Raw genomic sequence first — 17,873 nt, forward strand, 5'->3', positions numbered from 1 at the left:
TAGTTTGTCAGAAATTAATTCCTCTTTAACTTCTGATTTCTCAGTTACAGCTACAAACTTAACAGGTTTTAACTTTAGCTTTTGTTTAACAAATATAGGCTTGATTTCTACAGTTCCTTTATCATTCTTATCATCTCCATAACCTAAGCCCTCTTTCCAGTTTCCACTACTTAACAAATTCTGAGTTGTTCTGCCAGAGTTGGTCCAATTCCTGATAGTCTCTCTTTCCTTTTCTAACTCAGTTTTTAGAGATTCATTCATTTTAAGTACTTCATCCCTAACATAGAAAGCATCATCTCTATCTTTCTAAGTTTGATGGGACATGACTAACTCCTTTTCTAAATAATCATTCCTCTTTTTACAAGCAAGATTTTCAGAAGTTAATCTTTCACATGTTAAAGTTTGATCTCTATAACTAATAAACATGGTTTTAAGATATCTTCTCAACTCATTAATATCATAAGTATGAAAGGCATAAGTAGTTTGAGGTACCTTTAACTCAGTAGCTTCAGAACTGCTATCAACATTTGCCATATCAGCATTTGCCATCAAGGCATAGTTCTCCTCACTTTCAGAATCTGAAGAGTCTGTCCAGCTTTTTTTCTTTATGACAAGAGCCTTGCCTTTGTCATTCTTCACTTTCTTGCAATCAGGAGATATGTGGCCTTTCTCACCACAGTTGTAGCATTTGACATTTGTGTAATCTCCTCTGTCAGACTTCCCTCCTTTGCCTTCAGATTTTCTGAAACTCTTCTTATCAGAACTTGCACCTTTCCTGGAAAACTTTTTTCCCTTCCTGAACTTTCTGTATGCAATCCTTGTGATTCCTTTCACCATAAGAGCACACAGCTTCATCATCTCTTCATCAGCATCCATCTCAGGCAAGCTTTCAATTTCTGAGTTATCATCACTATCAGAACTTGATGACTCAGTATCAGACTTTGTGATGAGCGCTTTTCCCTTGCCTTTCCTTGTGGTAGGTGCCTTGGGGGATTCTTCCTCAGCCTTAAGAGCAACTGTTCTTGACTTTTCTCCTTTCCTCTTGCTTCTTTCTTCCATCTCAAGTTCATGAGTCTTGAGCATCCCATAAATTCCAGCAAGAGTTGTTTCTTCAATATTATAGTTGTCTCTTATAATTGTTGCCTTCAAATCCCAACTTTTAGGAAGAGCTAACAGGAATTTAAGGTTTGAATCTTCAAGATCATGCTCCTTATCAACTAGTGACAAATCATTCAAGAGTTTGACAAATCTGTCATATAAATCAGTCAATGACTCATTAGGCTTTGAGTCAATGTGTTCATACTCTTGAGTGAGTATTGTCTTCCTGTTCTTCTTAATCAAATCAATTCCCTGGCACCTTGTCTCCAAGGCATCCCATATCTCCTTTGCTGTCTTGCAGTTAATTACCCTGTTTGATATTACATTATCAATGGAACTATGCAGCAAGTGTCGTGCTTAGCATCCTTAGCAATTGATGCAATATCTTCAGCAGTGTAATCACTCTTCTCCTTTGGTACAGACTTTGCTGCTTCACCTGCAACTACAACATCGAGTTTTGTTGGCTTGTGAGGTCCTTCATGGATTCTGTCAAGATATTCTGGATCTGTAGCTTCCAGAAATATAGTCATCCTCACCTTCCATATGGGATATTCAGATGGTTTCAGTATGGGAACTCTAATAGCCTTATATCGACTATGGATTTGAGTCTTTGGGGGTTCTTCAGTTTTGGTGGGCTTGGTTGGAGTTTCTGCTTCAAACATGATTGTTTTTGGATCTTAAACTGTTTGTGTGTTAACAGATAGGCTCTGATACCACTTGTTAGGTCACACACACCGTAGAAGGGGGTTGAATACAGTGTATATCATAATCAAATCGAATTCAAAGAACACAGGTAACAGAAAACAAACTTTATTAAACTCTGTTATAATGTAGAACTGTCCTCTCTCAGTGATGAGCAAAATATCATGAGAGCTGCTAGGGTTACAATAAATAATATTCTCGATAATGATAAAACATATAGTGTAAACCCTAAAATATATCAATCAGTTATCTTTTCTTCCAAGTATTCCATTCTTCACAGAATTCCTTCTTCATGCATATCTCTTCTTACATTTGTCTTGATCTTCTTTCCTTTCAATCAACCGCCTTCCTTATCTGAAAGTTTCCTTTAAGTCCTGATATTATCTTCTGATAAACATCTCCTGAACCTTAAGTACTGATAACTTAAGTTCTGACTTCAGTATAAGTGCTGATTTCAGTTAAGTACTGATTTGTCTTGTTTAAGTAAGATTTGAAAACTAAACACAAATCATATTAGTCATGACATTATCAAATATATCTAACATACTATGCTAGCAAGACTTTAAATGGTGCTCAACTGAATTACACTACTACGGAGAAAGAACTTTTGGCTATTGTCTATGGTTTTTAGAAATTTCGATCTTATCTACTAGGGACTAAGGTGACAGTTTTCACTGATCACGCTGTAATTCGTTATCTCGTCTCAAAGAAAGACTCGAAGCCTAGATTGATTAGATGGGTTCTTTTGCTTCAAGAATTTGAACTAGAGATCAAGGACAGAAAGGGGACTGAAAATTAAGTCGCTGATTATCTCTCATATTTAAAGAACCCTAATGCTACTTCATTGGATAAGACATTGATAAACGAGTCTTTTCCCGATGAGCAGCTGTTTGGAGTGCAAGAAGAAGAACCGTAGTTTGCAGACATTGTAAACTACCTTGTGATTAATATCATGCCTCCCGACTTATCTTATGCTCAAAGGAAGAAGTTTCTATATGAGGTGAAATGGTATATTTGGGATGAGCCTTTTCTTTTTTGACAAGGAGCTGACCAAATCATCAGGCGATATATTCCTTACAGCGAAACGGGGGGAAAATTGTGAGATTTTCACTCAACAGCTTATGGAGGACACTATGGTGGAGAAAAGACAGCAGCTCGTATTCTTTAAGCATGTTTTTTTGGCCGACCTTGTTTAAAGATGCTCACCAGTTCATTTTGAAATGTGATCGATGTCAACGTATGGGTAATATGTCTAAGAGGGATGAGATGCCTCTTAATGTGCTTCTAGAGGTTGAGGTCTTCGATATTTGGGGAATTGACTTTATGGGGCCATTTGTCCCATCTTGTAACAATCAGTATATCTTGTTGGCGGTTGATTATGTGTCAAAATGGGTTGACGTTAAGGCATTTCCAACAAATAATGTGAAAGTGGTGCTTAGTTTTCTTCACAAGCAGATATTCACAAGGTTTGGAACTCCAAGAGTCATAATCAGTGATGAGGGGTCGCATTTTTGCAACTGTAAGTTCACTGCTATGATGCAAAGGTATAATGTGTGTTAGTCCCTTAACAATATGACAAGAATTACAGAAGGGGGGTTGAATGGAATTCTTGAAACTTTTTCTTGAAATAAAATGTTCAAACTCAAATATAAATATAAGTGTATTGATTAGCACAATGCGGAATAAAAACTTAAGTTAATCAAAATACAAGTAATTAAAAACAAAAGTCTTTAAAAACTTTCTGGTGGATTTGAATGATTCCACCAGAGATATATATTATATATCGAGAGAACTCTGTGTGCAGAAATGCTCACAGCTGCTTACAACAATTGAACTTCTAAGGCTACAGAGAAATGCTAAGAATCCTGCTTACAAAATGTTTCTCTGCTTTCTTGCTTAGATCGATAGTGTCTTAGTTGCTACTTCTTGGTTTATATATCACCAAGATTACAAAGTAATAAGACAAGATAATAAAACAAAAACTATCTAATCTATTACAATGCTACTTCATTACTCTATTCCAGCATCTTTGAATATCTTCATAATAGCATGGAAATGGTAATGCTTCTTTGTTCTCGAAAACCCAGTTGAATAGGCTACCACATTCCATTTGCATCCACTTGATGCATGTGACTGTGTTGTCACTGTCAACTGATATTTGAATTCTTTATCCGTCGGGTTCATGATCATCCGTCGAGTTATTGATCATCCGTCGGGTTGTCTATTTGATCCTCCGTCGACTTCATTGTAGGTTATTCGTCGGGTAGCAAACTGGTACTTGACTTTATTTCATTTATGGAGAATTACAAGACATCATCTATGTACAATTAATTAATCAACCTATTCTGCATATCTAATTAAAGTCTACATGACTTGAATACTACTTACAGAATCTATACAATGGTAAATGCAGAAATGTGCTACAGACTTATTGTTACATAAGCTACTCACTCGATGGATAATAAGTCATCATCCGTCGGGACTATAATGAGTCATCCGTCGGGACTATAAATCTTATCCGTCGAGTGCTATATTATTTCACTAAGTAAAATCTACTAAGGTGTTTTGTTCATGAAATTATCAAGTACACAACATATACACAACAATCTCCCCCAATTTATGTCTACTGGAATTGTAGTCATAAATTAAGAGATACTTGATGATAACAAAACACCCTAAAAATATGACTTTAAGAGAAAATAGATATTACTGAAAAATGCTTCAAACAAAAAAAAATACAAAGTTTTGCTCACAGTCATTTTTCAAGATGCTCCTCTAGCCTGAGCAGATTTGTCTAGTTTCTTGAAGGTCTGGATCTCTTTCCAAGCTTTCTGTTGTTTTCCTCAATCTGATTTTGGAGCTTCCTATGGAATTCCAGTTCATCAGATTCTGAGAGGTTTAGCTTTCTTTGCATTTCCAAAAGAGTCTCATTGCTAGAGATGGTCAATTGGTCTTCTAATCTGAAGAATCTTCTCACACCTTTGTCATCTATGAACTCCATCAGCCAGTAGGGCCTTAGATGCACTCTTCTCCCCTTGTAAGGGATAATTAGAGTCTTTGGGAGTGCATCTTTAGCTCTAACACTCCTTAGTTCTTCAATCTTCTTCAATACCAATCTTCTTGTAGTAATGTTGAACCCAAAGTTCTTTTTGAAGGATGAATAAACTTTAATCAGTACAGCTTGGCTTTCTTGAAGGATCCTGTGAAGAGGCCACTGAGTCTCCTTTCCTCCTTTGTACTTGAACACTAACCTTTCAAGTAGGTTTCTGTATGCATCAATTCCTCTCACTTCATCTAGTTCATCCATATAGAGGTTTAGATCAGAAAATTCTTTGATGTCACACAAGTACTGATAGTCTCCCTTACTAACTTTAGATTGAGCTTTGACTTGTGACTTGGATTTGAGAGGTGACAGCTTCACTTTCTTGACTGCTCTTGACTTTGTTCTTTTTGGCTTGCTAAGGATTGGTAGATTGAAGTCAGGAATTGGTATGTTCTCCCATTCTATTGGCTCATCCTTGGGCACAATAGGTTCACCATGAATATTCCTGTAGGGATCCACCACCCTGATATCTTCAAATACCACAGAGGGCATTGATGCTTGAGTTGTAGATGGTGTGGATTCCTTAGGAAATTGATCTTCCAATTCCTTGTCAACAATATCCAGTTTCCTTTTAGTTCTTTTAGCCAATTCCTTCTTTCTTGGAGAATTCTTCTGTTGTTCAACTTGCTTCTTTGATTCAATAGCTTCAGATGGTTGAGAAGGAATTTGTTGTGATGTATTTACAGCATGTAGCTTGGCCAAGATAGCGATCTGCTCTTTCTTTTGTTTAGTCTTTTTAGCATCCAGAGCAACTTGCTTCTTCTCCTGCTTTAATCTAGCTTTTTCTTCTCTCTTTGCTTGAGCAAATTGAGGATGTCCAGCCACCACACAAATTTCTTTCCTATTTTTGAAAATCTTGGCAATTCTCCTTTTGGAAGCTGAATCAGCTGGATCTTTGTACAAAGCAATTGACCTTGACAGAAGCTTCTTCTCATCAGGCTTGGATGTCTCATACACAGTGTCCAAAGGGTTCTTCAGTGATGATTTTGAGTAGTTTACCCTTGGTTTCAGAATTGTTTCAGCCTTTGGAGATTTGATGCAGGAATGTTGTCCTCTTTCCAGATAATTCATGCTCATCTCATTCACACAAATTTGCTTGACTTGAGAGTGATGGATGGCCGACTTAACTATTTCCTTGACAGGTTCAAACTTTTTCTGTATTTCCTTATCAATCTTCTCCCAGTTGACTAAACTCAACTTTTCCTTATCAGCTGCTCTTAAGTTGGCTGCTGCTGTATTGATCAGATCTATGCTATCTGTAACTGACGGATTTGAGATAGTAATTGAAGGTACAATTATTTTAGTGATTTGAATTTGAAGCCTCTCCCCCCCACTTGATCCTTTCTCCCCCTTTTTGTTATCATCAAGTTAAGCAGAAGAGGGGGTTTGAGCAACCACCAGTTTTTGAAGTAGATCAGTCTGTTGAGCTTGATGGAGATGAATGGCAGTTAAAGATGCTTCCATGGCTGACATTCTTGTGTCCAAGGCATCTATCTTGGTTGACATATCAGAATTTTTCCTTAATTGCCTCTTGATGTCAAGCATTGTAGCTTCTGGAAGTTAAAGAGTCTATCATGTCTGAAATAGCCTTTTTCATCCCCTCAATATCATTCTTCATAGAATTCACATCTCTAGCATGCTGGAAGCCCTGGATTTGTTGAAGTTGCAGGGAGGCTAGATGTGCCTGAAGGAGCTTCTTGGTGCTGGCATTGGTAGTGGTTTGAAGAGCAGTATTTGTCTGATTGATTAACTGGATCAGGGTTGTCTTGAAGTAATGCTCATCACAGTGTTTTGAGAATGCCCATGATGGCATACCTGACCTTGAACTTGAGCCTACTTCCCCCCCTATGTCCATTGCTTCATCTTCACTATCCCCACTCCCATCTCCAAAGAAATCAGCTGAACCACCAGTCTCATAGTCCACATCACCAGCTGTAGAAGGCAAAGATGTGATGGCATCCTTAGCTCTCATTAGGGACTGTGTGGTATGCACCAAATTCAGCATCCTTTCTGCATTTTCATTGCCCTGTTCGGCTGAAGTTGATAAGCTGGAACAGGGTGAGTAAATGCCTCAGCATCAAGGGAAGTGGAATCTATAACAACTTTAGGATGCTGAGATAGTCCTTCCCTGTCTGCATCCTGGACATTCATTGACTCACTGGCAATGACATCCATCCTTATTGCTCCAGTACCTGCATTTCTCTCATGTTCTCTCTTTTGTTGCATCAGGGTCTCACCCTAGCTCCCCACCCTCACACCTTCACCTTCACCTACTAAGGTGGGACTCCTCTCACTCTTTTTTGCCAATCCTGAAGAAATGGATTACAGATTTTCACCCATATCCTCTCCTTTTTCCTGGGAGCAACCCAGACTCTCATTCAAAATACTCTTCTCTCTCAATCCTAAGAGTGACTGTACAACCACCAAATCTTCTGCACTTGAAATAATTGAAGTTTGAAATTGTGCAGAGATACTCGACGGATGAGTGATATCCATCGAGTGAGTGGTTTTGCTATCCGACGGATAACTGCTTTTAGGCTTATCCGTCGGGATATAATCACTACTCGATGGATGAGCAATATCCGTCGAGAGAGTAGAAATGAATGAGCTGGGAATAGAAACTATTATTGACTCTGTGCTGATTGAAGATATTTTAGGCACAGATGACAACAGTTCCTGAAAGAATTGGCAAGTGAGCCAACAAATCATCTAAAAGATGATGCTTACTTGCACTGGATTTTGGCTTCCCAACAGAGTTAAAGAAGGGGAATCAGGAATTGATGTGTTTATCATATCCACATCCAGAGAATTTATTGGTGAGTTTGGTGTTTGAGGTGCTTCTATAAATAGAGATTTTGGCTGTGACTCCACATTTATTGGAGCCACATCAAACTGAATTTGTGAAGGTGCAGTGACTGTGTCTTTAGCACCAGTTTGCACAGTGTGTGTACCCTGTGCGTCCCCAAAGGTTTTTGATTTCTTCTTTCTGGTATAAGTTTGGGGTGAGCTTGTGTCCCTAACCCTCTTGGCCTGTGCTCTTGGTTGAGAGCTTTGTTCAATAGCTACATCCTTTTGGGATGATGCAGCTAGAAATGAGCTTTTGTCCTTTTCAAGCACTGCAGTTTGTTGGAAAACTGCAGTGTGGCTAGGCTGGGATTCACTCAACTCTCCAACCTTATTCTTGGGGTTTCTTTTATGTTCACCCCTTCCCTCACCTAACTTACCCTCCTTCACACTCCCCTTTTTGGCTTTAGTGGATTTTTCAACTGGCATCTTTTGGGAGATACCAGAGGGGGCTTTCTTTGACTTGGATTTTGAAATAATTATAGGTTTGGCAGCTTTGGTAGGCAACTGTTTGGTCATTGACACAGTTTCCATAGCTGCACTTGAACTCAAAGAAATTGTGGAGGTTGGAATAGTTGTAGGGATTAGTGAACTTACCTCACTTACCTGAGGTGCTTGCATTACAGGAAAGTAGAACATTGGCACATCCTTGTGATGATTGGCCCTATTCAAATCTGCAATGAGTCTTCTCTCTTGAACCCAACAATCTAGTTTGTTGTTAAGGTTCTCAAGCACAATTTCTTCACAGATGTGGTTAGCTAATAACATAAGAAATCTAGCATAATACACATTCTTACCTCTTTTATTTAACTCTCCTAATTTAAAACCTAACTCAAACAAGACAATGTCACTGAAATTGTAGAATTTATCTGTAACTAGCATGTAGAGCATGTTAAACATGGAAATATTCACTAAATCAAAATTACTGACCTTTCCTGAGAAAACTTTTGTAACTACATCACACAAGAAACTCCACTCTTTTCTAAGACCCATTCTTCTAATATCACTCAGTTTAGAAGTAGGAAGTGCATAGTGCATGAAATTAAGCATATTGATTATATCAGTGTCAGTGTGTGGTGAAGTCACATTATTATCTGGAATTTTGAAACATGCTTTTATCACATCACTATTGATACAGAATTCTTTACCTTTAATGGTTAGAGTGATGGTCTTATCTGTGGTCTTATCTGTAGAGTTGTAGGTAGCAGTGGTCCACATCTCTTCAACAACTTCACAGAAGATTGTGGGTGATTCTAGCATGGTATAGTTGAGCTTGCAATTCCTCACAAAGTCCATCATCTTGTGATAGTATCCAGATTGCTGAATACCCTTATTCAATAATGCGGTGAAATTGTTCTTCTCATAAATGTACCCAGTTTGAGACATAATCTTTACAACAGGTGCCATTGTTAGAGAATAAAAGCTTGAAGAGAAAGAGAGTAAGTGCTTTGAGAGAGGATGAAATTAGAGTAGTTGAATTGAGAATGATAAAAGAAAAACAATTGCAATGAAATAAGCTTTTATACTATCTCAAAAATAACTGATAAAAATAATAAAGTAAAATAAAGTAACCAATAGAAATTGCCTAAAATAGCCGTTTAAAAAATAAACTGTAAAAATTCCACCCATTATCCGTCGTGTTATACTTATAAACTGTAAGTATACTCGATGGATAATGTATAGGGAATTAACGACTAAGATTAAGATAATTCGACGGATGAGGATAAACTGTTATCCGTCGAGACATAAAATAATCCAGAAACATAATTGATTTTTGTTAGCAAATAATATATCGACGGATGATCAAACTCGATGGATAACGATCATCCGTCGAGATGTAAATTTTGACTTAGCCAAAATTTCATCCAAGACTGAAAAATTAATTAAGTTTTTGGATTCATTTCAACTTGCAAATTAACTCAGATATATTTAAGAGTAATTAAGCATACCTAACTCACTTACCAACCTTGAAAAGGTAGATTCATCCAGGGGCTTGGTAAAGATATCTGCAAGCTGCTTCTCACTTAGAACAAAATGTAGTTCCACAGTACCATTCATTATATGTTCCCTTATGAAATGGTACTTGATATCTATGTGCTTTGTTCTTGAATTTTGTACTGGATTTTCAGTGATGACAATTGCACTTGTGTTATCACAGAAAATAGGAATTCTTTCAACTTGCAAACCATAGTCTAGCAATTGATTTTTCATCCATAAGATCTGTGCACATCAACTACCAACAACAATATATTCAGCTTCAGCTGTAGAAGTAGAAACTGAATTTTGGTTTTTACTGAACCACGACACAAGCTTGTTTTCTAGAAATTGACAGGTTCCTGTTGTACTTTTTCTATCAATTCTACAATCTGCATAATCTGCATTCGAATAACCAGTTAGATCAAAACCAGAATCTCTAGGGTACCAAATGCCAATATTTGGTGTACCCTTGAGATATCTGAAAATTCTCTTAATAGCTATTAAGTGAGATTCTCTAGGATCGGCCTAAAATCTAGTACATAAACATGTAGCAAACATTATGTCTGGTCTACTAGCTGTTAAGTACAGAAGTGAGCCAACCATGCCCCTATAACTTGAAATATCCACAGACTTTTCAGTAGTGTTTAATTCAAGCTTAGTTGCAGTGGCTATGGGAGTTTTTGCAGATGTGCAATCCATTATATCAAACTTCTTTAAGAGATCAAAAATATATTTAGTTTGACTAATGAATATTCCATCACTAACTTGCTTAACTTGTAAGCCAAGAAAGTAAGTTAGTTCTCCCATCATACTTATTTAATACTTACTTTGCATCAATTTGGCAAACTTTTTGCAAAGTTTCTCATATGTAGAGCCAAAAATAATATCATCTACATAAATTTGAACAAGTATACTAGAGCCATTAACATTTCTGAAAAATAAAGTTTTATCTACAGTACCTCTTGTGAAGTGATTTTCCAAAAGGAACTTTGATAAAGTGTCATACCAAGCTCTAAGTGCTTGCTTCAGTCCATAAAGTGCTTTCAAGAGATAATATACATGTTCTGAAAAATTTGGATCTTTAAAGCCAGGAGGTTGACTGACATAGACTTCTTCCTCCAAATCTCCATTCAGAAAGGCACTTTTGACATCCATTTGATAGACCTTAAAGTTGGCATGGGCTGCATAGGCTAAGAAGATTCTGATGGCTTCAAGTATTGCAACAGGAGCAAATATTTCATCAAAATCTATTCCTTCTTGCTGACAATAGCCTTTAGCAACCAATCTAGCTTTGTTCCTGACTACTATGCCATTTTCATCCATCTTGTTTCTGAATACCCATTTGGTATCAATTGGATTCTTTCCTATAGGCTTGGGCACCGGCTTCCATACATTATTCCTTTCAAATTGGTTTAGCTCTTCCTGCATAGCTAAAATCCAATCAGGATCCAACAAAGCTTCTTCTACCTTCTTTGGTTCTTCCTTGGAAAGAAAGCTGTTGTATAGACATTCTTCCTGAGTTGCTCTTCTTGTTTGAACTCTAGAAGAAACATCACCAATGATAAGCTCAAAGGGGTGATCTTTTGTCCATTTCTTTTGTTGAGGTAGATTAGCTCTTGATGAAGAAACCTCATTGTTGTCTTGATGTGTGATTAAGTTTTGATTGTTAGAAACCCCCCTGAGTTTGTGGATCTTTGATTTGAGAAAAGGGAACTTTCTATAGGTGATCTATCTTGACTTCCTGCTCCTTTTGATAACCCGACGGATGGTGAATTTTGAGTATCTACGGATGAAGCTTGTTGTCTCCCGACGGATAACGCAGATTGCCTTTCGACGGATGAAGCATTATGCAACTCTACAGATGTTGAGTTTTGTGCTTCATTGGTAGTAAATTTATCTGCATTATCCTTAGATACTGTTTCTTGATCACTCTCATCATCACTGTCATCACTAACCATCTCCACATTGTCGAATTTGAGGCTCACATGATAATCTCCATCTTTCAGTCCTTCAATCTTTTTATCATCAAACACAACATGTATTGATTCCACAACAATGTTGGTTCTTAGATTGTAGACTGTATATGCTTTACCAACAGCATATCCAACAAAAATTCCTTCATCTGCTTTAGCATCAAACTTTCCATTTTGATCAGTTTGATTTCTCAGAATATAGCACTTGTAGCCAAAGACATGAAGAAAATTTAGAGCTGGCTTCTTGTTCTTGAACAATTGATAGGGAGTCATGCATCTTGCTTGATTAACCAGAAAAATATTCTGAGTGTAGCTTGCAGTATTTACAACTTCAGCCCAGAAATATGTTGGCAGTTTTGATTCTTCAAGCATTGTCCTTGCAGCTTCAATAAGTGACCTGTTCTTCCTTTCCACTACTCCATTCTGTTGTGGAGTCCTTGCTGCTGAAAACTCATGCAGAATCCCATTTTCCTCACAAAATGCTCTCATGACTGAATTCTTGAACTCAGTTCCATTGTCACTCCTGATTCTTCTAACCTTGAAATCAGGATGATTATTGACTTGCCTTATATGATTGATGATGATTTCACTAGCCCCATCTTTAGACTTTAGGAAATATGTCCAAGAGAACTTTGAGAAATCATCTACAATTACTAGGCAAAATTTTTTCCTTGAGATAGACAATACATTGACTGGTCCAAACAAATCCATGTGAAGCAGTTGCAAAGGCTCTTCAATTGTTGAATCAAGTTTCTTCCTGAATGATGCTTTAATCTGCTTCCTTTTTTGGCAGGCATCACACAGTCCATCCTTAGAAAACTCCACTAGAGGAATGCCTCTAACCAGTTCTTTCTTTACTAGCTCATTCATGGTCTTGAAGTTTAAATGGGACAGCTTCTTGTGCCATAGCCAACTTTCATCCTGACTTACTTTACTGAGAAGACAAGTTACAGATTCTGTATTAGATGACTTGAAATCAGCTAGGTACACATTTCCATTTCTCACACCAGTGAGAACCACTTTGTTGCTTCTTTTATTAGTCACAACACAGACTTCTGAGTTGAAGGTTACTGAGTGGCCTTTATCACAAAGCTGGCTGATACTCAACAAGTTGTGTTTGAGACCATCCACTAAGGCAACCTCCTCAATGATGACATTGTCCTTTGAAATCAAGCCATATCCCACAGTATAACCCTTGCTGTCATCTGTAAATGTAATACTTGGGCCAGCTCTCTCCATAAACTCTGTGAGCAGGGTAGAATCACCAGTCATGTGTCTTGAACAACCACTATCCAAGTACCAAAGATTCTTTCTGTTTCCCTGCACACATAAAAATCAAATCAAGTTGATTTTGGTACCCAAGTTTCCTTGGGTCCTGCCTTGTTAGCTTTCTTTTTCTATTTATTAGGCTTTATCTTATTTGACTTAGGAATCTCAGATTCATCCTTAGTCATTTGAGTTGGGCCTTTGAAATCATTCATTCCAACATAATTATCATGCATATTATGACTAACAGGAAATGGCATGCTATATGTAAACATGTTATTCCAGTAAGGCAAGCTAAATGGCATTTGTGGCATACTATATGCAGCATAATAAAGATTAGGTGCAAATGGCATATTAGCAAACTGTGCATTCATGTTCTGTGTAGATATAGCATTAATAGGCATGGGAGGCATGACATTCATGTTAGGAAATTGAGGATGCACAGACATGGAAGTAGGCATGGCAGATTTGCAATTAACAGACAAATGATGTACACTACCACACTTGACACAGATTTTTCTAGGAGCATATTTATCAGGTGTGTAGTTATTGTGTTTGTTAATCCCTACTTTACCATTCCTATTGCTTTTCTTTTTAGTCTCTGTTTTTACCTCAATCTTTTCAAGTTTGTCACTTAACTGTTTGACAGTCATGTGACCAACATTAGCCTTTTTCCCTTTCTTAACCTGACTCGATTCTCCTGAAACAAAGTTCTTGGAAAAGACCCATACTTCTCATTCAGCTTAACAAGTTTGGCTTTACTGATAGGCTTGCTTACAGCCCACGGATGAGGATTCTCATCATTCGACGGATAACACTTTTTGTTATCCGACGGATGATCCTCATCATCCGTCGAGTCTACATCTGTAAGCACTCCATCTACCAAATTTGGTTCTAGTTTCTCTTTATTCTTTTTCCAGGCTGCATCACAGAAAGACTCAATTCCTTGAACTTTGGTGATTTGAGCATGGACATCCCTAGATGTTTTCCATGCTTTAATCACCTCTTATTCACGGTCGAGCTGCTTCTTTAAAATTTTCTCTTTCTTCAAGGACTCAGTTAATTCCTCCTTGGCAATTTTACACTCAATTCTTAATTTTTCAAAATCAATGAACTGAGACTCAAGCACATTATTTCTCTCACTCAAAAACAAATTATTTTCTTTGATTTTAGCATTTTCTTTAGTAAGAGACTTAAGTGTAACATGCAAATGATATAGCTCTGTAGACATGTCATTTATGGCATCATTACACTCAGCTTTAGATAAATGTGCAAGGTTTATAGTAATTACCTGATTACTTGAAGAACTTGTTTCTGTCTCATCAGACTTGGCCATTAGGGCTAAATTGACATAGCTGACATCTTCATCTTCATCCAGACCATCTGCTGCCCAGTCATTTTCTTATGTTATGAAAGCCCTTTCCTTTTGTTTGAGAAGCTCAAAGTATTTCTGCTTATAATCCACTAGCTCAAACTTTTTCTTATTGGAATCTAACTTCCTACACTCACTAGCAAAATGCCCTGCGCAGCCACATTTGAAACATTTGAATTTTGATTTATCCACCATGTTTCTATTTTGCTTGGCTACTCCAAAGTTCTTTTTGAACTTGAGCTTGGCAAATCTCCTGGAAAGAAATGCTAGGTGTTCATCAATGTCTTCCATGACATCTTGGCTCAAAGAATCTTCACTTTCTACTGCAAGCCCCTTGCCCTTGTTCTCACAGACCCTTGAAGTTGATTCAACAGCTTCCATCTTCACTTCCTTCTCCTTTTCCAACTCAGTAACTAGTGCAATGGATCCTCCTTTCTTCTTTCCTCTCTCCATCCTTTCATCCTGCTATATTTCAAGCTCATAGGTTTTCAGGATGCCATACAGTCTCTCCAAAGTAAACTCCTTATAATCCTGTGAGTTTCTTAATGAGACTGTCATTGGTTTCCATTCCTTTGGAAGAGATCTAAGGAATTTTAGATTGGAGTCTTTTATCTGATAGACCCTTCCATGCAACTTTAGAGCATTTAGTAGTTTTTGAAACCTACTAGAAATGTCAGTGAGAGACTCACTTTCTTCATTGTGAAAATGCTCATATTGCTGAATCAAGAGCTGCATCTTGTTTTCTCTGACTTGCTCAGTGCCATCATAGATTATCTGTATTGTATCCCAAACATCCTTGGCAGTTTTACAGTTGATAATGTTGTCAAACATATCCCCATCAACTCCATTGAACAGGATGTTCATGGCCTTTTTATCCTTCCTGACTTGTTCAATGTCAGGATCAGACCATTCATGCCTTGGCTTGGGGACTGATGGCTCGTTACATAGGCCTCATATTGAGAAAGAAAATGAAGATACATCTTTACCTTCCAATAATGGTAATTATCTTTATCCAGAATAGGGATCTTGACTCCAACATCCTTCTTGTTCATCTTGCTGTATTGTTTTGATCTTTAAACTCTTGTAAGTTAAGAGCTTGCTCTGATACCAATTGTTAGTCCCTTGACAATATGACAAGAATTACAGAAGGGGGGTTGAATGGAATTCTTGAAACTTTTTCCTGAAATAAAATGTTCAAACTCAAATATAAATATAAGTGTATTGATTAGCACAATGCGGAATAAAAACTTAAGTGAATCAAAATACAAGTAATTAAAAAAAAAGTCTTTAAAAACTTTCTGGTGGATTTGAATAATTCCACCAGAGATATATATTATATATCGAGAGAACTCTGCCTGCAGAAATGCTCACAGCTGCTTACAACAATTGAACTTCTAAGGCTACAGAGAAATACTAAGAATCCTGCTTACAAAATGTTTCTCTGCTTTCTTGCTTAGATCGATAGTATCTTAGTTTCTACTTCTTGGTTTATATATCACCAAGATTACAAAGTAATAAGACAAGATAATAAAACAAAAACTATCTAATCTATTACAATGCTACTTCATTACTCTATTCCAGCATCTTTGAATATCTTCATAATAGCATGGAAATGGTAATGCTTCTTTGTTCTCGAAAACCCAGTTGAATAGGTTACCACATTATATTTGCATCCACTCGACGCATGTGACTGTGTTGTCACTGTCAACTGATATTTAAATTCTTTATCCGTCGGGTTCATGATCATCCATCGAGTTATTGATCATCCTTCGGGTTGTCTATTTGATCCTCCGTCGACTTCATTTTAGGTTATCCGTCGGGTAACAAACTGGCACTTGACTTTATTTCATTTATGCAGAATTACAAGACATCATCTATGTACAATTAATCAACCTATTCTGCATATCTAATTAAAGTCAACATGACTTGAATACTACTTACAGAATCTATACAATGGTGAATGCATAAATGTGCTACAGACTTATTGTTACATAAGCTACTCACTCGATGGATAATAAGTCATCATCTGTCGGGACTATAATGAGTCATCCGTCGGGACTATAAATCTTATCCGTCGAGTGCTACATTATTTCACTAAGTAAAATCTACTAAGGCGTTCTGTTCATGAAATTATCAAGTACACAACATATACACAACAATGTGAATCATCGCATTGCTACGGCTTATCATCCTCAGACGAATGGTCAAGTCGAGGTATCTAACAGAGAGATCAAGCGCATTTTAGAGAAAGTTGTGTGTCCATCGAGGAAAGATTGGTCTTTGAAGCTTGATGAAGTTGTTTGGGCATATAGAACAGCATTTAAGACTCCATTGGGAATGTCGCCATTTCAGTTGGTTTATGGTAAGAGGTGTCATTTGCCTGTGGAGCTCGAGCATAAGGCATATTGGGCTTTGAAAAAATTGAATCTTGACTTGGATGCGGCTGGAAGAAGAGGATGCTTCAATTGAATGAGCTCGATGAATTTCGACTTCAAGCTTATGAGAACAACAAAATGTACAAGGAGAAAGTCAAGAGGTGGCACGATCGGGGTCTAGTGCTCAAATCATTTGTGTCGGGGCAACAATTTCTTTTGTTCAACTCTCGTCTCCATCTTTTTCCTGGGAAGTTGAAGTCAAGATGGTCAGGGTCGTTTATTGTCAAAACTGTGTTTCCACATGGAGCGGTGGAAATTTTTGAGAATGATCCGGGCCAAGCATTCTAGGTAAATTGTCAGAGGTTGAAGCATTACTATGGTGACACGACAAACCGCGAGGTGGTTAGTCTCGTTCTATTGTCCATTTGAGCTCAAGGTTCTACGTCGAGCTAGCGACATAAAATAAGCGCTTCTTGGGAGGCAACCCAAGTTTGTTGTACATTAGTAGGTAGAGGAAGCAAGAAGAAAGGAGAAAAACAAAAAAAAAGAAAAAAAATTCAGGACTGACTACAGAAGTCTGGCGAGCCCGCGCTGTCCTAGCGCACGGCCGCACTGAAAACACAGAAACACGGTGCGCCCGCGCTGTTCCAGCGCGCGGCCGTGCCGGTTTGGCAGAAGTAGCACGCGGTCGCGCTGTCCTAGCGCGCGGCCGCGTTGTCCTAGCGCGCGACCGCGCTGTCCTAGCGCGCGGCCACGCCGTGGTCCCGATTTAGAAAAAATAAAGGCATTTTTAAGGGTGGGGAAATCGGGAATTTTGCTAAAAAATCAATTCCCAGCCGAATTTTACTCCCCCACATCCCAAATTTCCCTCTCCAAATCAAACCCATTACTCCCATTATTCCCATAATCAAATCCCACTTCTAGTCTATATATAATTCTCTATTCACCACCTATATATATATATACACCTCATACACAAACTTCTCCACCACTTCGCAAATTTTCAAACACAAATTCTCTCTCAAACCCAACTCTTATTCTCTTTATTCAATCCCAATGGCACCAAAGAGACAAAGAACGCAAGTAGGCAGCAACACCACCGATTCTTCATCTGCGGGTGGTGTGAGGCCAAGGTTTCTACTCCTGAGGCTGAAGAGGAGTAC

Source organism: Apium graveolens, chromosome 7, assembly GCF_009905375.1.
Source record: "Apium graveolens cultivar Ventura chromosome 7, ASM990537v1, whole genome shotgun sequence".
Classification (NCBI taxonomy): Eukaryota; Viridiplantae; Streptophyta; class Magnoliopsida; order Apiales; family Apiaceae; genus Apium; species Apium graveolens.